The sequence below is a fragment of the Oreochromis niloticus genome, unplaced genomic scaffold (genome assembly GCF_001858045.2).
Source record: "Oreochromis niloticus isolate F11D_XX unplaced genomic scaffold, O_niloticus_UMD_NMBU tig00001931_pilon, whole genome shotgun sequence".
NCBI lineage: Eukaryota > Metazoa > Chordata > Actinopteri > Cichliformes > Cichlidae > Oreochromis > Oreochromis niloticus.
In genome coordinates this window covers 45,274-71,195 of record NW_020327514.1, presented here as the reverse complement: position 1 = coordinate 71,195, position 25,922 = coordinate 45,274, and the positions used below count along the sequence as shown (strand labels likewise).

At 39.4% G+C, this 25,922-nt stretch overlaps 1 long non-coding RNA gene across 1 annotated transcript; it reads left to right on the top strand.

Annotated features, from left to right (window-relative positions):
• Positions 1–4,775: 4,775 nt before the first annotated feature.
• On the top strand, positions 4,776–19,778 carry LOC112844886 (uncharacterized). The gene is made up of 2 exons (XR_003217644.1): positions 4,776–4,966; positions 19,172–19,778. It is a non-coding gene; the product is annotated as an uncharacterized LOC112844886 (long non-coding RNA).
• The last annotated feature ends 6,144 nt before the right edge of the window (positions 19,779–25,922 follow it).

Sequence of the window (25,922 nt, the reverse complement as noted above, 5' to 3'; positions counted from 1 at the left end):
GTAAGAATCAGACAATATTTCAAGACTTTTTAGGTCCAAGTAAAAAAACCTCAGTTTTATCTGAATTAAGAAGAAGAAAGTTAGTGGCCATCCAGGTCTTTATGTTTTTAAGACATTCCTGTAGTTGAACTAATTGGTGTCTGTTATCTGGCTTCATGGACAGATAGAGCTGCGTGTCATCCGCATAGCATAGAAAATGTATGCTATGTCTTCTAATGATACTGCCTAAGGGAAGCATGTATACTGTAAGCAGAATTGGTCCTAGCACTAAACCCTGTGGAACACCAGGATACATGCACCAGTGGCCGCCGCCGTCTTCCTCGTGGCCGCCCACGGGACCTGCTCAGTGGCCGCCGCCGTCTTCCTCGCGGCCGCCCACCGGACCTGCTCAGTGGCCGCCGTCGTCTTCCTCGCGGCCGCCCACTGGACCTGCTCTCACCTGTCTCCAATCGTTGTCATTGTTAGTCATGTATTTAAGCCCTCTGTTCCCTTCAGTCCTGGTCGTGTCATTGATGTTAATGTTATGTTGTCGTCTCTCCGTATATATGTTCAGTTCAGTCAGTCAGCCATCCAGTCTTTCAGCCAGTCAATCCTTCATTCCTGCCCTGTTCATCCACGCTTCATAATAAACCATCTTCAGTTCTTCACTATCCACGAGTCCTGCGTTTGGGTCACTTCCTCGCCTCCACACACGACACTCCTGACACCTATAGAGGTTTAATCATGCTGCATTAACTCCGCCTTACCTTAATCTTCTCAGTTTGCCCCACACCAATGAAATGTTCTTCTCTTTCCTTTTGGTTGCCAAGTGCCCGGTCACACTGCATGTCCCTCCTCAGTGCTTCAAACTCTACCTCTGTACACTGTAACTAAAATAGAACTAGAATAGAGTCATTTAGTTCTGCAGGTTTTACTAGAGTGTGCATTTGAGTAATTTAAATATATCAATCCACAGACAACTGGACCTTGCCACACACAGGAAAGCTAATTTAGGCCCCATTTTTCTAAATTGAGGTTTGCTCATTTTTTGTAGGGGATCAGGCTTTAGCCTCTTTCCCTCCAAAATATCTGATAATTTAGATTTTCTCTTTTTTGGGGGGGGTTCATTCTTTGGGAGAGTTAACAATTTAGCTCTGCTAAGCTATATGTTCCCCCCTTTTCCCAATGCAGTTAAAATTATGACAGAATCTTTCTCTGCTTTCTCCTCCACACTGCATTCATTTTTATCTTTCTTCCGTTTGAAAGTAACTACAAATTGCTCACACACAGAATTATAGCACTGTGGATAGTTTAGTGCTGCACGTTTTGAGCTAGCATCTTACTATTAGCTTCAACACTTGAACTGAGGTAGCTGCCACTGGTCTATATGTAGTCACACTGAAAAAGATAAAAGACAGATTATTTGTCATATCTGCATACAGATTTACACATATGTACACATTTGCACCCACACAGTTACATACATGTCAGGGGGATACCGAAGAGCAGTGTACCAGGGTCAGAAACAGCAGATGTTTAAATTTCTCATTTCGTGTTACCAGAGATTCTGATTTTCATCAGTACCACAACTTTTAGTAAATCCCCATGTGTACGTTTCATCCCTTCAATAATGCAATGCTCATAAGGTGATTAATAACTTCTCTAAGTTTACTTATCTGTACATGCCCTACTGGGGTTCTAATGCTCTGTGTGTATCTGTTCTAGTGTCAGTGAGAGTCATGTCTGCGCCCTTTATGTATTAAACTTTCCTAATCTTAAATAATATTCTAATGTAAGAGTGTTAGTAATGAATATATTTCTAATAATCTCCTATCCAATGCTTTCATGTGGCCTAGTTCTTACTATTTGTGTTCTTTTTCTACTGGGAGAGTAACACAAGGGGTGGAGCCCAGGGCTTTAAACTTATTAGTTTGTTGGGAGCATTACTGATGCAGCTGCTTCATGTTGTTCACTGTAGATATCATGGATAGTTAGGTACTCTGGTATCAGTCACAGTCCATGTACTGAAGATTTCTGTTGGCAGTAACTTCCTTGTTGTTATGGTGCTGCCCACATTCCTCTCGGAGTTCTCCAGGAACATCCACACAGAGAACATCCCAGATGCAGACGATGTTGGCTCTTAGAGGCCATCGATTGTCAGTCCTCAGCAGATTGATGAGTATGTCAGCTGACTAAAAGTGTGTTTTAATACACTTTTCCAGCCCTCTGCAGATAGAGTCTTTCATTAGACTTGAGGAGACTCAGTTTCATGAATTGTGGATCTTCACTTGGACCCTCCTCTCTGGAGTTCCTGGGCTTTCACATGTGCCAGCCATTGGATGTCGTCATACAGCTGACTCCTCCTCTCCACCCTTGTGCAGGCCTCATCAGTGACGTAGGCCTTTGCAGTGCCAGTGTTGCTCTTCTCCACAGGCTCATGGCCTGGTGTCTTTCACTGGTGATCTGTGTTTCTCCCCTTCAGTTGGTGAGCTCCTTCATCTGTAAGGAGTTATTTCTTCTTTTTTTCCATAGCAGGAGAGTCGTTGTTTGAAGTATGTGCATACATCAGTTAGTTAATAACTGTTTTCATTTGCTCCACGCTTTTTCTTTTGCCTGTGAGCTCGACCTCATGTTACTCTCCATTATCTTACTCCTGGTCTTTGAATTCTCCTAATTAGCTTCCTTTCCTCTGACTCACAACTTTCTTTGTCCCACCTGTCTAATCACTCTTCACTCTTCAGCTCCTTTATCTAACTTCCTACATCTCAAACTTTCTCGTGTTTACTTCTCCTCCTCTAAGCCATAATCACTTTTGTCATGGTTTTTGTTTTTTGTTTTGTTTTTGTTTTTTAATACAAAGGCTCAAATTTTGATTTCTCCTTATTGCATTTTAGGTCAATGTGTTTTCTTTCTAATTACCAGCTTTTGCTGGAACAAAGGCTAGGTCATCCCCACCAAACCCTGCTCCTGTGTATTTCCTCCCTGCACGATGCACACTGCTTATTTAGGGAGCTTTCTGTTTCCTATTGGCAGCAGAGATTTATCTATATTTGCTTCTTTATTTTTCTTGTAAAACTAAAACAAGATCATAGGGGCTTTATTATCATATACAACAGTTTTTATGTTTTTCTGCTCAACTTTCCTGTAAGTGACAAGATGCAGCTGTGGGATTAATCCTGTCACCATTCAAAACCCTGATTCCTGAAATAACTGCCCCCAAATTTGCCACAATACCTATTAAACTTGACAAATTAAAAGTAATAGTAATTTTGCATATGTAAGAATTACCATATTGCATTTGCTAAAGACAGCATTTTGCAAGTTATTCCTTAAATGTATAAAGTGCAATTTATTCATTTATTTACTTTCTTGGATGGTAAAAATCACTCTGATGTTTTGGGACTCTTAAAACTTAAATATTTCCTGATTCAAGCCTGACACTCGAGGCCCCAAAGGGTTAAGGCCCTCTTATGTCACGCACCTCTGAAGCTCGTCTAAATGTTATTTCTCTTATAGCTATAGAAGAAGAATTACACACAGTCTGACCAGCATCAAGGCAAGTGTTTTAGATACCAAAGATCCCTTTAATAATCCCTTCCCCCATACAATATCTAATCATGCTTTTTATTTTATTGATCAGCATTTCTAATGATCCACAGCTGCAGGTTAACCAGCCATGCATCCCACAACTTTATTTCTGTTGTTTCTTTTCCCAGCCAAATATTCTTTTTCTTTAAATTTTTTATTCTTTTTTCTAAAGTGCTTGACTGTGATCACTTTGCATTCATACCTACTCTTTCTCTTACTTTACTATTACACTTAATGACATTATTTATTACATTTTTCTAATTACTGTCTTGTTATTGTTACCATTGCACTCTAATCAGCTGTCATTGTATTTAGGCTTTTTGTTTACTCACTGAATTATATTATTCTCAATTCTTTTCACTGCTTCTCTACTGTTATGTCTTATGCCCCTCTGTCATTCAGTTCTGTCTTACTTCCCTGTTCCTGCTTTAATAGTTTGTTATATTTATTTTAATTTACCTGAGAACCAGTTTACTGGCCTTATCATTTTCCTCCCAGGTGTTTCTTCCAATATTTTATTCTCAAATTTAGAGCTTCTTTCTTCCTGTTCCTCACTCTAATGGGCACTATTCTTTTTTACATTTTGTTTTTTGTTCATAGTACTCAGCATTTGATCACTTGTTTAAGCATCTTAACTGATGTGGACTGCAAACTTTACAAACAAGTTACATCTCTTTTTTTTCTTTTTAAGCAAACTATTTTGCTTCCTGTCTCAGGTGACTCCTCTGAACTTCGCACAAGCTCACCATAACAATAACCTCTTTGAGACATGCAGGTCAGTCTTTTACTTTTCTTCTCACACACTCGCATTTGGCTTAGATCGTTTGAAAGCCTGTGCACTGGTCAAGGACACTCTTGGCAGGATGTCAGGGCCCACCCCACACACTCCACAGTCAGAGCAACTTGAGCCAGCTACACCCTGTGACGCTGTTTACGGGCCGCCTCCTGCAGCAGTGGCTGAGCTGATGTGAGCTCTCTCAATACAACACTTTCCCTTTTTTTTCTGCTACTGTCTCCCTCTGCCACACTCAACAGGCGCTAAACTTTACTTGAAATTGTTAAGTCACAATCTCTGACTTATTAAACCACCATTTCCAACAAAACTCTTCTATTTCACTTCACTATTTTCCATCCAGTGATTTTAGCTCTTATACTCTCGGTTTAATACATCAGTTAGTTGCATTTAAACCCTGTCTACCCTTTTTTTTTCTCTTCCCAACTACTTATTTGTGATGGCAGCATTTTAAACAGATCTCTAGCAGGTGTCTCTTTTTGTTAATTTGTTCATATTTGTCCTCATTACCGCTTCACCCAACATGTCAGCCTATTTATTCTGAACTCCTCTAAGCTTCACACAATTTATTTCCAACAATCATTCATTTCACATCATATTACTCAGGTATCTTTTCCACTTTCTGTATGCTTTTGGGTGAGTTCATGAGCCCTCTGCAGAACTTTTTTAACAAAGGCAAAACTTCATTATTTACTTCTCTTGCACTCCTCTTTGGTGAGTGATAACAAACCCTCAATATACCGAATTTCCCAGAGGGACCCACCCGAGGGATTAATAAAGTTTTATCTTATCTTATCTTATATACATTTCACATGCAAACTCTGAGACATTATTAGATTCTTTTACAACTCCTGCATTTTACTGAGATCGATTTATGGATGCTGTTTTGACTCTCTTATCTTCATTGTTGCCCAAACATGTTCTTATTTATTTGGTCTCTATCTCTCGTTCCGTACTAAGATGTTCAGATGTTCTTAGATCATCACCACTGCCTTCTATATTTCTCCAAACACAGCACAGACCTCCCTATTTCATTTATTATTTGTTTGTGTGATTTATTTACTTTCCCTCTAATTATTTTAGGCCTGAGTTTTATCCCAGCTATGTTTTATTATTAGAATTAGTTTATAGTTCTCATTCTTACTGTTATTAGGTTGGATATGTTACAATTTAGCTCTAGGTTAGGTTATCCTTTTTTTTTTTTTTTTTTTAACTTTAGTCAAGCAGCTCTATTTCCAATTTATTTAACTTTTGGTCATACTTTTATTAAGCTAATAATAAAAAAAAAAGTGCCTGCAATCCCTATTTACTCATTATCCCTATTTTGGCAATTAATATCTTCTTTTACTGAAATTTACCCACAAATTTTCCACCTTACTTCATATTGCTTCTTGACAAATATTATTTCTACAGATCTTTCTGTTTAAATTCCTTAAACAACAACATTATTTTTCAGCAGCAGTGTCTATTTTCCTCTTTACATTCAACAACTCTTAATTTTTGCAGACTTATCTCTTTTCACTGCTCTGATGCTCCTCTCACTTCTCCACATACCTTAGGGATGATTCACAAACTGCCTGCAGACACAGCGCTCTGCAGCACAGAGAGCTCAGTTTTTTTTTAAGTCTCTCAAATCAGTCCCTCTACAACTTTTTACTTATCTACTAACCTCCCTTTTCCGTATTTATTTATCAAAACCCACCCCTTACGCGTATTCCTCTTATTTACGGCAAGAGTTATTTTAAGCAATATTTACAGCAATACATGGTTATACTCTAGACTACTACTTTGCAATATTTACAGCAGTGATTACACTTACTGACACTGGTCAGTAACACAGGTTACATGCTTAAAAACACTTCAGTGTGGGTTCAAAGTGTGTGTGTGTGTGTGTGTGTGTGTGTGTGTGTGTGTGTGTGTGTGTGTGTGTGTGTGTGTGTTTATTTTGTATGGTATTTTATCGTGATGTGTTCAGAATCTCTGTTACAATGTTACTGTTTTGGTTGTGCTGCATTAAAGACGTTAAATTAATTAATTATTAAGTAAATTATTCAAGAGAACTCTCCTCCTACATTAACTGCCCTTTTACAGTACCAACTTAGTAAACCACGGTGAAGCAAAAATGTCTTGTGCTGAAGACTCTACATGAAAGTTAAAATATATATGTTCAGTGCAGCTAGATATATAGAGTATATAGTTACATAGTTATACATATCAAACAAAAATCCACCACATTCCCCCCTGTGGTACCTGGAGGTACCACCTAAAAAAGACCCCATGACTAAAGAAGAACAAAAAACGTGAAAACTAATGCGTGCGCTGTTTTTTTTGCTAACATACTTAAAAGCAAGCTCTACATAGAACATAAGAATTTGTATAAAGATCCCACACAGTTGTTGCTCAAATGAATAAGCCCTTCCTTCCACCAAAAACCTCATAGTCATCAACATAACATTCTCCCAAGATTCCATTTCTTTTAGTCAGTTAATTTAAGACAAATTGATTCATCTTCATTTGCAAATCATACTACACAGTATCCTTAACAGAATCCTCAAGAAACTTAAAAACCTGCCTAATTACAGGAAAATGAAAGTAAGGCATAAAACACATCAGTAGAGGATTACACAACACCATAAGTGACATTAAAAATAATACAATTAAACAATTTTTCCCAGTTTTGGATTTCATCTTTGTCAGGTGCATCTTCTTTTTCTGAACAGACTTCTCAGTGTGGGCTTTGAAATGTCCTTTGTTAGCTTCAAGGTTGACATTTCTCTGCAGTCAGCTTCAACCTTTACTCAACTTGTGTCCCTTTTTCAGTCCCATATTTCAACCAATTTATGAGTCCCAGAAAAGTCTCTCTTGGTACTTCTTGAATGCTGGATCTTGCATAGCTTCTAAGAATACTCGAGACGACTTGGTCCTACTCTTGATTAAAGTCAGGGTCGGCGATGGGTAGTAGTTGATTTTGCACATCCATCATTCGGAAGCTGGTTTGGGCACTGTACAGCTCCACCTGGGCTGTAGGCTCTGCAGCAGGTTCAACAGCTACTGGATGGGTCATGGCTCAGCTGTCTGGAGCAGCCTGTTTCACTCCATTGTCCCCTCACACTTGTCATCAGATCGCCAGCACCTGCTTCAGGACCTCTGCATCTCCATCTGTTATCCAGAAGCCATCTCCTGCAGAAAGATAGCTTTGCAGAGTGCATTAGTTGTGTTCACAGTTAGCAATACAGGCCCTTTATGAGGACTTATCTATGGACATTTGTGAGTATGCCATGCAATGTTAGTTGTTGTAGTCTTGTTAGTTCACAACTGCATGCACCTTAGTACTAGAGTTAATATTTGTACCCAGTTGACCTCTTCCTTAACAAATTCCAATTCATTGCTTTATTTTGTGGAGTACTTTGAAATGTTTGTCTCAAATGCTGTTATAAAGACCTAGCTATCAATTTAGGAAGTGCATAGTAAAGCTGCCACAAGTTGTTTCATTTAGCTATTCATGTGTCTGTTTTCTGGTGATCAAGACATCTAATCACAGCCACGGGACCAGGGAGCTTTAGGGCGACTAGTAGCTGAGTTACTGCTTCTTCATACAATACATTATTGGGGATCTGTTTGCTTCTATAAGATCCTCTTTGTTCTTAAACAGTATTTGAGCACATGTCACATTTATATGCTGAATTTGGATAAACATTAACTCTGTCACCGGCTGCCAATTCACATTTCATCATTAAGACTGTTAGCCCAAGACTTAGTGTTGCTGGCTATATGGCTGATCAAACTTCCCACACCTCTATAGCCGCCGAATTGGAATTTTCAAAGCTAAGTTAGACAATACCACATTGACCACACAGTTCTTCATGTTGGCAGTAGTTAAACCATCACTCAAAAACCATCACTTGACCTAACTGTCCTAGCCAATTATAGGCCAATCTCCAACTTTCCTTTATGTCAAAAATCCCCACAAGAGATGCTGTAAAATAGCCACAAAGGAATGTCTTATTTACAGAGTTTCAGTCAGGTTTCACAGCACATCACAGCACAGAAACAGCTTCGATGAAAGTTAAAAATGATCTTCTTAAGGCCTCTGACAGTGGATTGATCTCTATGTTCGATACTTGTGAACATATTATTCTAAGAATCCTCCCACATACACAAGACTAACCATTGAGCTTCACAAGGTTCCACCCCAGGATCTATTTCTGTTTACATAACATGTGCCTCCTTTAGGTAACACCACAAAAGACACAACATACCTCTGCCGTGCTGATTACACCCTCTCTCTCATCCATCCATGAAGCCAGGCAACACACACCTGTCAGTCAACCTAAAGGAATGCTCTGAATGGCATTACCTTGGTCTCCATTAACACTGTGAGGTTTCTTGGAGTCATTTTTTTTATCCCAATATGCACTATTATGCGAATATTAAGGACTGCTTTCTTCAATTTCTGCAATATCTCTAACGTCCTGTCCTAGAGTGATGCTGGAAGACAAGTTCATGCATTTATTACTTCTAGGCTGAGCTATTATTATTATCAGGTTGTGGTAAAAACTCCTTAAAAAGCATTCAACTACATCAAATTGTTGCACATGAATACTGAAAGGGACTAGAACGACAGAGTATATTTCTTTCATTGACTTCTCTTCATAGGCTCTTTGTTAAATCTGTTTTTTTTAATTACCATCCTGCTCCTATAGTACTGTATCTCCCCACTTCACTCCCAAACTTTAAGCTTACTAGAATATTTAAAAGTAAAATGGGAAGCCAGGCCTCCAGTTTTTAGGTCTCTCTTTTGAGTTATTATTAGTTATTATCAATCTCTGGCTCTCCTACACAGCATGTTTTTAGTCCTGTCTCCTTCTCCTCACCCCAGCTGGTCACAGCTGATGACCACTCCCCCCTGTGCCCAGTTCTACTGGGCATTTATTCCTGTTAAAAACGGAGTTCCTCCTCTCCAAGTTTCTTGCTAAAAGGGGGTCAGATAAATAATCGTTTTGTAATGTTTTATTTTTGCAGTTTATCCTTGGATAATAAAGTGCCCTTAAATGACTGGCATCATAATTTCATGCCTGTTCAACCTTGAGTTGAATACTATACAGCTTGACAGCCTTTGTTCTTACATAAAAATAGCCATTGAAAAGCTAAAACAGCTATATTAGACTAATCATACAAATTTTCATGCATGGGTTGTTTATAGACAGTAATCATAAGAAATTCTCTAATTGGATCTTGTTACACATTTTGGTGGCAGACAATTACTTCACACCCCATTTTCCTTAACCTGAGTGATAGTAAATTGTGGACCGTAAATAATACATGTAATTGGCATTATAATTACAATACACCTGGATGGCCATGATGAACACTGAGACCTCCTGAAAAACAAACAGTTTTAATTGCAGGGTTAAAGGTCTACTTCAACTTTTGTAAATTTGTATTGTAAGTAAAGTAAGTAAAATTTTATTTATATAGCACATTTCTAGATAGAGATCACAAAGTGCTTTACAAGATATAACAAATTAAAAAGACAAAATACAAACAAAGTTAGCAAAAAGCAATTTTAAAAAGATGTGTTTTCAGCTGTTTTTTAAAAGTAATCAATGAATCAGCGGATCGTAAGTCCTGAGGAAGGGAATTCCACAGTCTGGCGGCCACAGTAGCAAAAGCTCTATCACCCCTAGTTTTCAGTCTCGTATACGGAATGACAAGTAGGCCCTGACTACTCGACCTCAGAGACCTACTAGGGGCATAGGGCTGTAAAAGCTCAATAATATATGGTGGTGCTTGTTGTTGAAGAGCCTTAAAAGTTAAAACCAAAATCTTAAAATGGACTCTAAATTCGACGGGAAGCCAATGTAACTGCATAAGCAACGGTGTTATATGTGAATATTTTGAAGCTTTCGTCAAAAGTCTTGCTGCAGCATTCTGAACGATCTGCAGGCGCTCCAAAGAACCTTTGTTTAGACAAGTAAACAGGGAATTGCAATAGTCCAGTCGTGAAGAGATAAAAGCATGAATAACAATCTCCAGTTCGGTATAGGATATTATAGAGCTCAATTTAGAAATATTTCTTAAATGATAAAAGCAAGACCGAACAAGAGATTTAACATGACTATCTAACGTAAGAGCAGGATCAAGGATAATCCCTAAGTTCCTGACAGATGTTTTTACAAACGTTGAAAGAGGACCAAGAGCATTTATTATACTGGGTATATGTCTATCTGGGGAACATAAGAGGACTTCGGTTTTATTTTCATTTAGTTGGAGGAAGTTTTCAGTCATCCAGCCTTTAATGGTTTCCAAGCACACATTTAAAAGCTGCAGCTTAGAAGCCTCTTCCGGTTTAAAAGATATATAGAGTTGGATATCGTCTGCATAACAATGGTAACAGATATCCTCAAAAGGGCTCAAAATGTGCTGGAGAGGAAGTAAATAAACTAGAAACAGTAATGGCCCTAGCACAGAGCCTTGTGGCACACCAAAAGACAGGGACGCAGAAGATGATCTATACTTAGAAACTGCCACAGTAGAATATCGTTCAGAGAGATACGAGGAGAACCATTTCAATGCAGTCCCAGAGACACCGACCCAGTATTTCAGCCTGTTAAGCAAAATATAGTGGTCAACAGTATCAAAGGCCGACGTAAGATCCAACATTAAGAGAACAGAACATTTACCTGCATCGCTTTGTAACAAAATGTCATTAGAAACTCTAAGAAGGGCTGTTTCAGTGGAATGAACTTTACGAAAGCCAGATTGAAATTTGTCGAAAATACTATATTTATCTAAAACTGCTGTAAGCTGCTTAGCCACAATCTTCTCTAGAATCTTAGCAATTAACGGAATTTTTGAGATCGGTCTATAATTGCTAGTGAGAGATGGGTCCAGCATAGGCTTTTTTAACAAGGGATGTATAACAGCAGTTTTAAAATAGGCAGGGACTATGCCCGAGGCCAAGGAGGTATTAATTATAGTAAGAATACAGGGACCAGTAGAGTAAAAGACATTTTTGAATAATGACGCGGGTAAAAAATCAAGAGAGCAAGAGGATAATTTTGTTGCACTAACTATATTTCCCAGCTCTGGTAGTGAGACAGGTGAAAAACCTTCTAAAACAACAGGCCGAGCTGGCGTGGGAACTGACAGCGCAGACGCTGAAAAAGACAGGTTTTTCCTTATGTTGCTAATTTTTTCTAAAAAGAAAGCAAGAAAAGTTTCACAATCTTCAACGGAAGAAATAATAGCAGCAGGTGGAGCAGGAGTAATAATATTAGTAATAGTATCAAATAAAACTTTAGGATTACCTCTGCTCTTTGCAACCAACTGAGAAAAGTAAGCAGCCCTCGCAACTCTAATAGCATTGTTAAAAGAGGCTAAAAGATCCTTTAAATAAAGGAGATGAACATTTAAGTGGGTTTTCCTCCATAACCGCTCAGCTTTACGACAATTACGTTTTATAAGACGAATGTTGTCATTTAACCAGGGTACAGACTTAGAAGCAGGCACAGGTCTCATTTTAATCGGACAGATTTCATCTAAGATCGAAAGACAATGATAATTGAATAGATCTATAGAAAAATCAACATCGTTTTGTGGGGATAATGTTAAATTAAAAGCATCAGAGAACTTCTGTGCTGTGGAGGAATTTAAAGTGCGGGAAATAACTGTCCGATGAACAGGAGACATAGGCTCATAAAAAGACATATTAAAAAAGACACAATAATGGTCAGAAATAAAAATATCCATAGAACAAATATAATCAATATTCAGACCCAAAGAAAAAACAAGGTCCAGTGTATGGCCTTTGTTATGTGTGGGGCCCGATACATGTTGGATAAAATGAAAAGAGTCCATGATGCTGGTAAAACCCCTAGCAAAGAGGTCGGACTCATCATCAACATGTATATTAAAATCTCCCACAAGAAGCAATTTAGACAACCTCATAGTAGAGGACAGAAAATCACTAAACTCGGCTAAAAACGAGCTGTTTGGGCCAGGAGGGCGATAAACCAACGCACAGCAAAAAGGATCCTTCTTTCCGATTTTGATGAGCTGCAGTTCAAAAGACAGAAAGTGTCCAACTTTCACTGAACGGCAGTTAAAACGGCTCCAGAATGCCACCGCGAGGCCTCCTCCACGACCAGATCCTCAAGGCTGGCTAATGACAGAGAAGCCATTTGGGCACATTTCAATAGTAGACGAATAATCCGACCCCCGTTGCCAGGTCTCAGTCAAGAACAGGAAGTCCAGATTTTTAGAAACAATAAAATCGTTAAGCACAAACGATTTATTCGTCAAAGATCGGGCATTAAAGAGCGCCATGGACAGCGGGGTGAAGACATCGTTGCTGGAAAAAGCTCGAGTTTCTCGAATTAAAGGGCCTAAATTCTCGGGATCAGAGCCCTCACGTTCATATATTCCACTCACCGAGGGGATGAAAAGCCAGTCGGCAGGAGAGACTGGATGAACCCTTCTGAAACAACACGGCCTCGGAGAGCCGGGCCCCCTATATCCAAGTAGGGCCTTGGGAGACAGATTCCCCTCCATACAGCTGTCATGTGCGTAGGCAACAGAAAAAGCTCGACATTGCTTTCCAATCAGCCCCCGCCGCCAGAGGAGCCTAAACTTCACCTGGATGCCCGATCTCTTTCCTCTTCTTCTCCGTGGTCTACGGGGAACGCTGAAAGCGCTGGCCGAAGATCCAGTCACAGGCAGAGGGTGGAAGGTACCAGAGGAGTGCGGAGGAAAGTGTGGAGAATGGAAAGTCCCACAAAAGGAAGAAGAAAAAACATCTTTGGGCGTCATTGACGACCGGATGGATAATAGCGTCAGACGATCGTAGACTAAGGCAGCCAGTACATCATTAAAACAGTTAAAAAACAGCAGAGTAGAAAGAAAAAACATGCCAATAGAGCGAGACCAGCTACACCCGGCAGCGGCGAAGCCAAACACAGGCGCCATCATGCCGGAAGTGAAGAGCAGAGGATTGACCTATTGACCTATTGTACTAGGTCAATAGTTGCTTACCTATAGAGGTTTAATCATGCTGACTCAACTCTGCCTTACCTTAATCTTCCCAGTTTGTCCCATACCAATGAAATGTTCTTCTCTTTCCTTTTGGTTGCCAAGTGCCCGGTCAGACTGCATGTCCCTCCTCAGTGCTTCAAACCCTACCTCTTCACACTGGAACTAGAATAGAACTAGAATAGAGTCATTTAGCTATGCAGTTTTTGCTAGAGTATGCATTTGAGTAATTTAAATATGTCAATCCACAGACAACTGGACCCTGCCACACACAGGAAAGCTAATTTAGGCCCCATTTTTCTAAATTGAGGTTTGCTCATTTTTGTAGGGGATCAGGCTTTAGCCTCTTTCCCTCCAAAATATCTGATAATTTAGATTTTCTCTTTTTTGGGGGGGTTCATTCTTTGGGAGAGTTAACAATTTAGCTCTGCTAAGCTATATGTTCCCCCCTTTTCCCAATGCAGTTAAGATTATGACAGAATCCTTCGCTGCTTTTTCCTTTACACTGCATTCATTTTTATTTTTCTTTTGTTTGAAAGTAACTACAAATTGCACACACACAGAATTATAGCACTGTGGATAGTTTAGTGCTGCACGTTTAGAGCTAGCATCTTACTATTAGCTTCAACACATGAACTGAGGTAGCTGCCACTGGTCTATATGTAGCTGCACTGAAAAAGATAAAAGACAGATTATTTTTCATATCTGCATACAGATTCACACGTATTTGCACCCACACAGTTACATACATGTCAGGAGGATACCCAAGAGCAGTGTACCAGGGTCAGAAACAGCAATGTTTAAATTTCTCATTTCATGTTACCAGGGATTCTGAGTTTCATCAGTACCACAACTTTTAGTAAATCCCCATGTGTACGTTTCATCCCTTCAATAATGCAATGCTCATAAGGTGATTAATAACTTCTCTAAGTTTACTTATCTGTCCCATACCCTACTGGGGTTCTAATGTTCTGTGTGTATCTGGTCCAGTGTCAATGAGAGTCATGTCTGCACCCTTTATGTATTAAACTTTTCTGTAATATTCTAATGTAAGAGTGTTAAGTAATGAATATATTTTTAATAATCTCCCATCTAATGCTTTCATGTGGCCTAGTTCTTATTATTTGTGTTCTTTTTCTACTGGGAGAGTAACACAAGGGGTGGAGCCCAGGGCTTTAAACTTATTAGTTTGTTGGGAGCATTACTGATGCAGCTGCTTCATGTTGTTCACTGCAGATATCATGGATAGTTAGGTACTCTGGTATCAGTCACAGTCCATGTAATGAAGATTTCTGTTGGCAGTAACTTCCTTGTTGTTACGGTGCTGCCCACATTCCTCTCGGAGTTCTCCAGGAACATCCACACAGAGAACATCCCAGATGCTGACGATGTTGGCTCTTAGAGGCCATCGATTGTCAGTCCTCAGCAGATTGATGAGTATGTCAGCTGACTAAAAGTGTGTTTTAATACACTTTTCCAGCCCTCTGCAGATAGAGTCTTTCATTGGACTCGAGGAGACTCGGTTTCATGAATTGTGGATCTTCACTTGGAAGATCCTCTCTGGAGTTCCTGGGCTTTCACATGTGCCAACCATTGGATGTCGTCATACAGCTGACTCCTCCTCTCCACCTTTGTACAGGCCTCATTAGTGACGTAGGCCTTCACAGTGCCAGTGTTGCTCTTCTCCACAGGCTCATGGCCTGGTGTCTTTCACTGGTGTTCTGTGTTTCTCCCCTTCAGTTGGTGAGCTCCTTCATCTGTAAGGAGTTATTTCTTTTTTTCTTTCATAGCAGGAGAGCCGTTGCTTCGAGTATGTGCATACATCAGTTAGTTAGTGACTGTTTTCATTTGCTCCACCTTCTTTTTTTTCTTTTGCCTGTGAGCTCGACCTCATGTTACTCTCCATTATCTTACTCCTGGTCTTTGAATTCTCCTATTTAGCTTTCTTTCCTTTGACTCACAACTTTCTTTGTCCCACCTGTCTAATCACTCTTCACTCTTCAGTTCCTTTATCTAACTTCCTACATCTCAAACTTTCTCGTGTTTACCTCTCCTCCTCTAAGCCATAATCACTTTTGTCGTGGTTTTTTTAATACAAAGGCTCAACTTTTGATTTCTCCTTATTGCATTTTAGGTCAATGTGTTTTCTTTCTAATTACCAGCTTTTGCTGGAACAAAGGCTAGGTCATCCCCACCAAACCCTGCTCCTGTGTATGTCCACCTACATGATGCACACTGCTTATTCAGGGAGCTTTCTGTTTCCTACTGGCAGCAGAGATTTATCTATATTTGCTTTTATTTTCCTTCTAAAACTAAAACAAGATCATAGGGGCTTTATTATCATATACAACAGTTTTTATGTTTTTCTTCTCAACTTTCCTGTAAGTGACAAGATGCAGCTGTGGGATTAACCCTGTCACTATTCAAAACCCTGATTACTGAAACAATTACCCCCAAATTTTGTCACAATACTTATTAAACTTGACAAATTAAAAACAATAGTAATTTTGCATATGTAAGAATTACCATATTGCATTTGCTAAAGACAGCATTTTGCAAGTTATTCCTTAAATGTATAAAGTGCAATTTATTTATTTATTTACTTTCTTGGACGTTAAAAATCACTCTGATGTTTTGGGACTCTTAAAACTTAAATATTTCCTGATTCAAGCCTGACCGTCGAGGCCTTAAAGGGTTAAGGCCCTCTTATGTCACGCACCTCTGATACTTTTCTAACTATTATTTCTCTTATAGCTATAGAAGAAGAATTACACACAGTCTGACCAGCATCAAGGCAAGTGTTTTAGTTTTAAAGATCCCTTTAATAATCCCTTCCCCCATACAATATCTAATCATGCTTTTCATTTTATTGATCAGCATTTCTAATGATCCACAGCTGCAGGTTAACCAGTCATGCACCCCACAACTTTATTTCTGTTGTTTCTTTTCCCAGCCAAATATTCTTTTTCTTTAAATTTTTTATTCTTTTTTTTTCTTCTTCTTTGTTGTTATCATTTATTTGATTTTCAGTTGTTTCAGATGGGACAGACATGACTTGGGGATAGGAAAGGGAGAAAGAAAGAGAGGAAGGAAAAGAAAAACAGAAGGGAAAAGGGACAGTGAGAAAGGGCACTTACAAAGACAAAGAGAAAAAAAAAATCTCCTGGATCACCTGTTGAGAGAAAAAGAATAGAAAACAAGCAAAAAAAAACCAAACAAAAACAAAGCAACATACTAAACACAACACCATCACGTTAATCTAGCTAAGTGTGAACAGCAGTAAATACTAAATATTGAAAGTTGTTGTGCAGCACGCAGGACAGACAGCGCACAATGTGCTTTGAAGTAGCAGCTAAGAAAGGTTTAGTTTATGTCTACAAACAGTGAACACCCGTGTGCACACCTGTGTGGATCAACACGCTTGTATACAAAAGGTTTCCCCATGTAACGGTCTGCTAGAGGGTGTGGAGGCCCATAGCCCCGTCCCCCAGGGCATGAAGCAGGCATGGAGGAGATCCAGGCTCCAGACATCCAGAGGCCCCAGAGTGCGAGAGCCCAAGGAGTACCACCGGAGGGGCATCCGTGCCACCCTCCTGGGAAGGGCTGAGGAGGTCCCCAGACGAGGGGGTCACCCAGTAGCCACGGAGCAGAAGCCAGAGGGGGCTGCACTGGCATGCCCGCCGGCTCTGCCGGCAGCCAGCTGTGCCAGAGTGAACCGAGTTGCAGGCCCCGAGCCCGGAGGCCCGAGGGCCCCTTTGCCCCGGAAGAGGCCTGACCGAGCGACAGGCACCAGGCCCCGCCAAGTAGCCACCGGGAGTGAGCTGGTGCATACCTGAGCGCCCAGTCCCGGACACCAAGAACCACCAATGCACCAACCCCTGAGGGCAGGGAGTGTGGTGAGGGGAGATAGGCCTCCACACTTGGAGGGCCTGGGAGTACCCAGGGAGGTGGAGTCTAAGACCCGACCTGACATATAGACACAGACAAACAGGCACACACAGACATAAACATGCTTTCCCACCCTCATGCACACATATACAAACACTCAGCACTCACCCAACGTAGGGATAGACATACATAGACATGTACACACAATCATACTCCCCAAACATACTCTATGCCCCGGGTCCAGGTACCCTCGCCCCCAGAGGGGGAAACGGCACCCAGACCCAAGAGATGTGACCCTTTCCCCCGGGGTGGAGGCAAGCAGACCGCCCCAGGCTCCGCAGTAGCAGGGAGGCCAATCGGACAGCCTTTATTTATTCTTTTTTTCTAAAGTGCTCGAGTGTAATCACTTTTCATTCTTACCTACTCTTCCTCTTATTTTACTATTACACTTAATGGCATTATTTATTACATCTTTCTAATTATTGTTTTATTATTGTTAACATTACACTCTAATCAGTTACTATTATATTTAAACTTTTTGTTTACTTGCTGAATTATTATTATTGTTCTCAATTCTTTTCACTGCTTCTCTACTGTTATGTCTTATGCCCCTCTCCCATTCAGTTCTGTCTTACTTCCCTGTTCCTGTTTTAATAGTTTGTTATATTTATTTTAATTTACCTGAGAACCAGTTTACTGGCCTTATCATTTTCCTCCCAGGTGTTTCTTCTAATATTTTATTCTCAAATTTAGAGCTTCTTTCTTCCTGTTCCTCACTCTAATGGGCACTATTCTTTTTACATTTTTTGTTGTTTTTTGTTCTCAGCATTTGATCACTTGTTTAAGCATCTTCACTGATGTGGGACCTAAAATTTACAAACAAGTTACATCTTTTTCTTTTTTAAGCAAACTATTTTGTTTCCTGTCTCAGGTGACTCCTCTGAGCTTCGCACAAGCTCCCCATAACAATAACCTCTTTGAGACATGCAGGTCAGTCTTTTACTCTTCTTCTCACACACTTGCATTTGGCTTAGATCACTTGAAAGCCTGTGCACTGGTCAAGGACACTCTTGGCAGGATGTCGGGCCCACCCCACACACTCCACAGTCAGAGCAACTTGAGCCAGCTACACCCTGTGACGCTGTTTACGGGCCGCCTCCTGCAGCAGCGGCTGAGCTGATGTGAGCTCTCTCAGTACAACACTTTTCCTTTTTTTTTTTAACTGTCTCTGTGAAAAGATTTTGTTTATTATTCAAATATGCTTTGCTTGTGATTGTGTAAACTCTGAATGACGATTCACTCTGATAAACATGAAGCCTTGCCTATGCTTATCAAATGCCTGTGAAGACAAGTTCCTGTGTAAAGAGGAACGGAAAGTTCCACTTAAGCAGACGTTTAGTATAGTACGGACAGAATGTTTAGTAAGATATGCATTTGTCAGTTAAGCAATCTATATTCTGAGAACAGGCGGAGACTGCCTCCGTCTGCTGTGTAACCTACATGCCTATATAACCTGCAATAAAGAAGAGTACTGTGTGACTCTCTCGAGACGATTCACCCATGTACATGTGATTGATTATATTGTCTCACTGTGTCTCTGTTTTACTTTGGCAGCCTTCTATTTGGGAATTTTCTCCCGACAGTCTCCCTCTGCCACACTCAACAGGTGCTAAACTTTACTTTAAATTGTTAAGTCACAATCTCTGACTTATTAAACCACCATTTCCAACAAAACTTTTCTATTTCACTTCACTATTTAGCATCCAGTGATTTTAGCTATTATACTCTGGGTTTAATACATCAGTTAGTTGCATTTAAACCCTGTCTACCTTCTTTTGTTCTCTTCCCAACTACTTATTTGTGATGGCAGCATTTTAAAAAGATCTCTAGCAGGTGTCTCTTTTTGTTAATTTGTTCATTATTCGTCATCATTACCATTTTGAGTGAGTTTATGACCTCTCGGCAGAACTCTCTACAACAAGCAAAACTTCATTATTTACTGTTCTTTGGTGAGTGATAACAAACCTTCAATATACATTTCACATGCAAACTCTGAGACATTATTAGATTCTTTTACAACTCCTGCATTTTACTGAGATCGATTTATGGATGCTCTTTTGACTCTCTTATCTCCGTTGTTGCCCAAACATGTTCTTTTTATTTAGTCTCTATCTCTCATTCCTTACTAAGACATTCAGATGTTCTTAGATCATCACCACTACCTTCTATATTTCTCCAAACACAGCACAAACCTCCCTATTTTCATTTATTATTTGTTTGTGTGATTTATTTACTTTTCCTTTAATTATTTTAGGCCTGGGTTTTATCCCAGCTATGTTTTATTATTAGAATTAGTTTATAGTTTTCATTCTTACTGTTATTAGTTTGGATATGTTATAATTTAGCTCTAGGTTAGGTTATCCTTCTTTTTACTTTAGTCAAGCAGCTCTATTTCCAATTTATTTAACTTTTGGTCATACTTTTATTAAGCTAATAATCCCCCCCAAAAATGCCTGCAATCCCTATTTACTCATTATCCCTATTTTGGTAATTAATATCTTCTTTTACTCAATTTTACCCACAAATTTTCCACCTTACTTCATATTGCTGCTTGACAAATATTATTTCTACAGATCTTTCTGTTTAAATTCCTTAAACAACAACATTATTTTTCAGCAGCAGTGTCTATTTTCCTCTTTATATTCAACAACTCTTAATTTTTGCAGACTTATCTCTTTTCACTGCTCTGATGCTCCTCTCACTTCTCCACATACCTTAGGGATGATTCACAAACTGCCTGCAGACACAGCGCTCTGCAGCACAGAGAGCTCAGTTTTTTTTTAAGTCTCTCAAATCAGTCCCTCTACAACTTTTTACTTATCTACTAACTTCCCTTTTCCGTATTTATTTATCAAAACCCACCCCTTACGCGTATTCCTCTAACTCTTATTTACGGCAAGAGTTATTTTAAGCAATATTTACAGCAATACATGGTTATACTCTAGACTACTACTTAGCAATATTTACAGCAGCGATTATAATTAAAGGTTAGTAACAGCTATTTACATATTTACACTTGGGCCGAAGGTGTCGCCTTTCATACAGCGACGCGCGCAGTTACCCAGCGTGTCCAGACCGGTGGACCTGCTGCTGGGTAACTTTCCCACACGCCCAGCACAGCTGCAGGGGTCAGGTAGCGGCCAAGGTCTCGGCCAAAGGCCAGTCAGGAATCTGAGTACCCCTGCTCTGGCTTATCACAATAGGTCATGACACGGTCAAAGGTCAGACATTAATCCTAATTATTAAATCTTATACAGCAAGTGGCACAATCTTAAAACATATAATACACAGGTTACATGCTTAAAAACACTTCAGTGTGGGTTCAAAGTGTGTGTGTGTGTGTGTGTGTGTGTGTGTGTGTGTGTGTGTGTGTGATATTTTATCGTGATGTGTTCAGGATCTCTATTACAATGTTACTGTTTTGGTTGTGCTGCATTAAAGACGTTAAATTAATTAATTATTAAGTAAATTATTCAGGAGAATTCTCCCCTTACCTAACTGCCCTGTTACTGTACCAACTTAATAAACCTCGGTGTCTTGTGCTTAAGACTACACATGAGAGTTAAAATATATATGTTCAGTGCAGCTAGATATATAGTGTATATAGTTACATAGTTATACATATCAAACAAAAATCCACCACAGACTGGTGTGGTCCACTTTTTTGGTCTTAGTGAGGACTCGAGCAGCAGAGTTCTGAATGAGCTGTAGTTGTCTGACTGATTTTTTAGGTAGACCTGTAAAGATGCTGTTACAGTAATCAAGCCTACTAAAAATGAATGCTTGGACTAGTTTTTCCAGGTCCTGTTGAGACATCATATCAGTACTTACTTTTAAACGTTTACTCTTTGGCCGCTCTGCTTCTACTGGTTTTTTTTTTGGCAAAATTATCCACACCCACCGCCGCGCTATGCAATCTGGGATATGTTAGGCCACAAAGTCTACACCGCTACATCCTTAAAATTCAGGGAAATGAAGGACGTATTTGAGGGCCACATTTCGAACAGCCTTCGAATTGGGACAGCCTTCGTCGCGTTGCTGTGACGTAATCAGCCTTAAAATGCAGCCTTTAAGGCTGCAGACCCTGAATTGGGATACAGCCCAGGAGTGACATGTTTAGCCACATGTTCTCCTTAAGTTGCTGGCTGTCTGAGTGGTGTCCCAGAAACGATGTGGGCTTCATAGATAATTGCCAAACTTTCTGGAGGAAACCTGGTCTTGTTAGGAGAGACGGCATCCATCCCACTTTGGATGGAGCAGCTCTCATTTCTAGAAATATGGACAAATTTATTAAACCCCCTAAAATATGACTATCCAGAGTTGGGACCAGGAAGCAGAGCTGCAGTCTTACACGCCTCTCTGCAGCTTCTCTCCTCCTGAAACGACAGCCTCAACACAGCATTTAATCTGTTATTAGACTGTTAAATATTTCACTTTAATGTTGTAACTATGCGGTCACTTCTGTCTTTAAACAAAATATTTTCCAGTTACAGAAATCATGAAATCCAAACTAAAGTGTTACTGTTGCTATATGCATTTTATATAAATAATCGATGATGGTACTGACATGAAGGAAGAGAAAGTTACAGGTTGCATCCTTTGAGTTTGTCTCGGTGCCTTTGGGCGATTTTTAGGACAGATGTTTCTGTTCAATTCTTAAATCCATTTTTTCAAACACAAACACTATTTTAAAGCTTCTAAAGAGTAAAATATTAATGATAATTATAATAACAATAATAAAAACAGAAGCTCTCAGATCCATCAAACCAAGCAGCAGAAAGAACAAGTGAAGAGAAAACTTTAACCTTGTAGACTTTATTATGTTCCAGCTGCTCTACAGACGCTGTGACCTCGAACTTAAGCAGGTCATAAAGTATGTGCAGCTCAATAACTTCATAATTACACCCTGTGGTATTTAGGCAGCAGAACAACTAAGAATAACAACTACAAATAATGTTTTTAGGTTTCTGTTGTACTGCAAGGTTCTGTACAGGAGAACCAAACCAAGAGCAAATATTACGTCTCATTTACACCAAAGCACGAAGAGCCATCAAAATGTATCAAATTGAATCATCTTTGTTTAGATGCAAGAAGAATCATATAGAAATGGAAAAGTATAAATATGAATCCAGAGCAAAGATATCCTCTAAATCAGCGTAGCACATGTGCAGCTGCTGGGATTCACTTAAGCATTCGGCTCGTCGCTGTTGCAGATTTTTCTCTCGCTGTTCTGGCTCACAGCGCTGCAAGCACAAAAATAAATATCCCCAAAGGTGTGAAAGGGAGCTCATTAGTAAGAGTATTGTTACTCTCCCCAGGAGTAGTCCAGCAGTAGAAATCAGTCCAATAACAAGGTGTGTAACATCTAGCAGGGTGACAGAAAAACCCAGGGTAACTTCTAAGGACCTCAACGTCTCTCTCACATTACGTTTTTTAACCATGTTTCCATTTGTCACTTCAGTCTTTACTCTGAAATACAGGAAGAGAAATCATGACTGAAACAATTTCTCATGAAACCAGGGGTGTGGTCCAACAGTCAGTTTTGGTGAGGAAGGTTCCTAACTGAGAGAAGTGACCCAGAAGTATCTGTGTAGCAGCCACAATGAATCAAGATCATGAGCTTTATTAACTGATCAAAGTCTATTCTTTCATCTTCTGTATTATTCAGTTTGCATTGGTAATGCCCATTATTGTAATGCTTTTTTAAGATGAGCAAAACTTTATTTTACTTTGGGTTAGCTGGGATAAGTGATGGATGGAGGGAATTTTCCTTTAGTCACAGAAATCCTAAACAGGAAGGAGGAGCAGAGTTACAGTGGATCACTATCCAGCAGGGAAACAAGATTTATTTCAATTTCTTGGCCATGAGTGAGATTTACTAAGTGGGCAAATTAGGGTGACGATACCGCTCCAGAGTGATCTATTAGTAGTGCACCAATTTACATTCAGAGATGCATGCAGCCAGTTGATTTCAGTATTAACTGGCTTTCTACCAACAGCAGCACAAAAACTGCAGATTCGATCATGGAGACACTGAATCTGCTAAACTAATTAAAACATTGTAAGTTCAGGGGTCCGTTCTTCGTACCTCGCTTACTACATCCAAGATCAAATGACACATCCAAGATCAAATCATCGCGCCAACTTTGAGCTCGCTAATCTGGTTCTCCGAACACACCTGTTGTTGACGATTAGTATAGCTGGATGAAGTAATCTGAGATCACTGGGTGGCTTAAAAGGGGCTACGCATCGATAGTAGAAACATTGATCGGCAACCCTGTGATTGGTCGGCGAAGATGTCGAAGGAGCGCGCTCAGTATTTCACGGCAGCAGACCAAGAACTCTTGATTGAGGGATATCAGGAGTTTCAGAGTCTAATTAAAACACAGGGGAACACTGCAAAGGCTGCAAAAGCAAGGAGAGAGGGCTGGCAGAAAGTTGCTGACAAATTAAACTCGTAAGTGATCCATGATATTACATTATATCATGTGATATTATATTATATTACATTATATATTCTTTTTCACATTAGAGCCACAACAGGACCCACTAGAACATGGGAAAAAGTAAAAGTGAAATATAAGAATATTCCACAGAATGGTAATATTTATCACTTATATTGCTTTTAGTCTATGACAAGAGACCCTGGAATAATCTGTTTGTTTGTTTATAACAGCAACCAAGAAAAGGGCAGAGCAAATAAAGACAGGTGGTGGTCCTGCACCCCCTCGTCACACCCCTTTTTGTACTGTGACATTTATTGACATTGTGGGGTTTTTTGTGTGTAGTTTGACATAACACTCCATCACTTTTACCTGTTCCCATGCAAGGGGTGACTGAAGCATGCACAGTAAGTCGGGAGTAAGTATATACAGTACAGTAAGTATATATACAGTGGTTTGCAAAAGTATTCGGCCCCCTTGAACTTTTCCACATTTTGTCACATTACAGCCACAAACATGAATCAATTTTATTGGAATTCCAGGTGAAAGACCAATACAAAGTGGTGTACACGTGAGAAGTGGAACGAAAATCATACATGATTCCAAACATTTTTTACAAATAAATAACTGCAAAGTGGGGTGTGCATAATTATTCAGCCCCCTGAGTCAATACTTTGTAGAACCACCTTTTGCTGCAATTACAGCTGCCAGTCTTTTAGGGTATGTCTCTACCAGCTTTGCACATCTAGAGACTGAAATCCTTGCCCATTCTTCTCCCATTATGCACACCCCACTTTTCACTTGTATATGTATATATATATATATATATATACACATATATACATATACATATATATATATATATATATATATATATATATACACATATATATATATACATATACATATACATATATACATATACATATACATATACATATATACATATACATATACATATACATATATACATATACATATACATATACATATATACATATACATATATATATATATACATATACATATATATATATATATATATATACATATACATATACATATACATATATATATATATACATATACATATATATATACATATACATATATATATACATACATATATATATATATACATACATATATATACATATACATATACATATATATATATATATAGAGAGAGAGAGAGAGAGAGAGAGAGAGAGAGAGAGAGAGAGAGAGAGAGAGAGAGAATAATACCCTCACGGGAGAATCGATATCTCTCTATGAGCACACCGTCGTGCTGAGCTAAAGGATCCTGTCTATCCCGCAATATACGCTAAATTCTGTAAACTCTCCTTATCAATCTTGCACCTTCCTTGCTCGCGTACAAACGGACAGGACATGGCTGCGACAGACTTCCCAAATCCACCTTCGCTTTTATAGTCGTGGTCTCTCATCTTGATTGCACGTAGTAATTTACTATTACTACTCTAAAATATGAATTACATCTGACATGATCTACTACATGTAATAGAATGATTACTAGTACATTTCCCTTTTTTTCGGAAATGACCTGTATGTATCTGTATGAACTCAATAAGAGAATCAAATGCTGCATTATCTTTAGTTACATTGATAATATTTATTTATGGTAAAACAGTGGCAAAATATCGCTCTTGCTTTCATATAACTGCAGCGGACATACCTGAGTGGCCGCGATCTAATCCTGTTTACATAAAGTAAAACTGCTCCCGAGCAGGTTTACGCTTACGGATCTGTTGCTATGACAGCAAGTCCCAGATGAGCTTCGGAGAACCGAACGATCCAAGATCACGCGAAATCGTCAATATTCAAATCAGGCTAACTTACTTAGCCAGGTACGAAGAACGGGACCCAGGTCTTCAGTTTATGTTTCTGACTCTGATGTTTTGGTATAAGGGATAAATCTTCTGACAAAACCTGCTGGGACTGTGTGAGGTCCTGGGGCTAAGAGTAAGGATTTATCCACAGGAGAGCTGCGTTCTTACAAACCATCCCACTGTGTAAACCTGACATCTGTGGAACAGCTGAGCTGTATGATGTGTACAAGGACACAAAACATTATTTACCATCAGATCCCGAGCCCTCCATGTGTTAATCAAGAAACTGCTGCT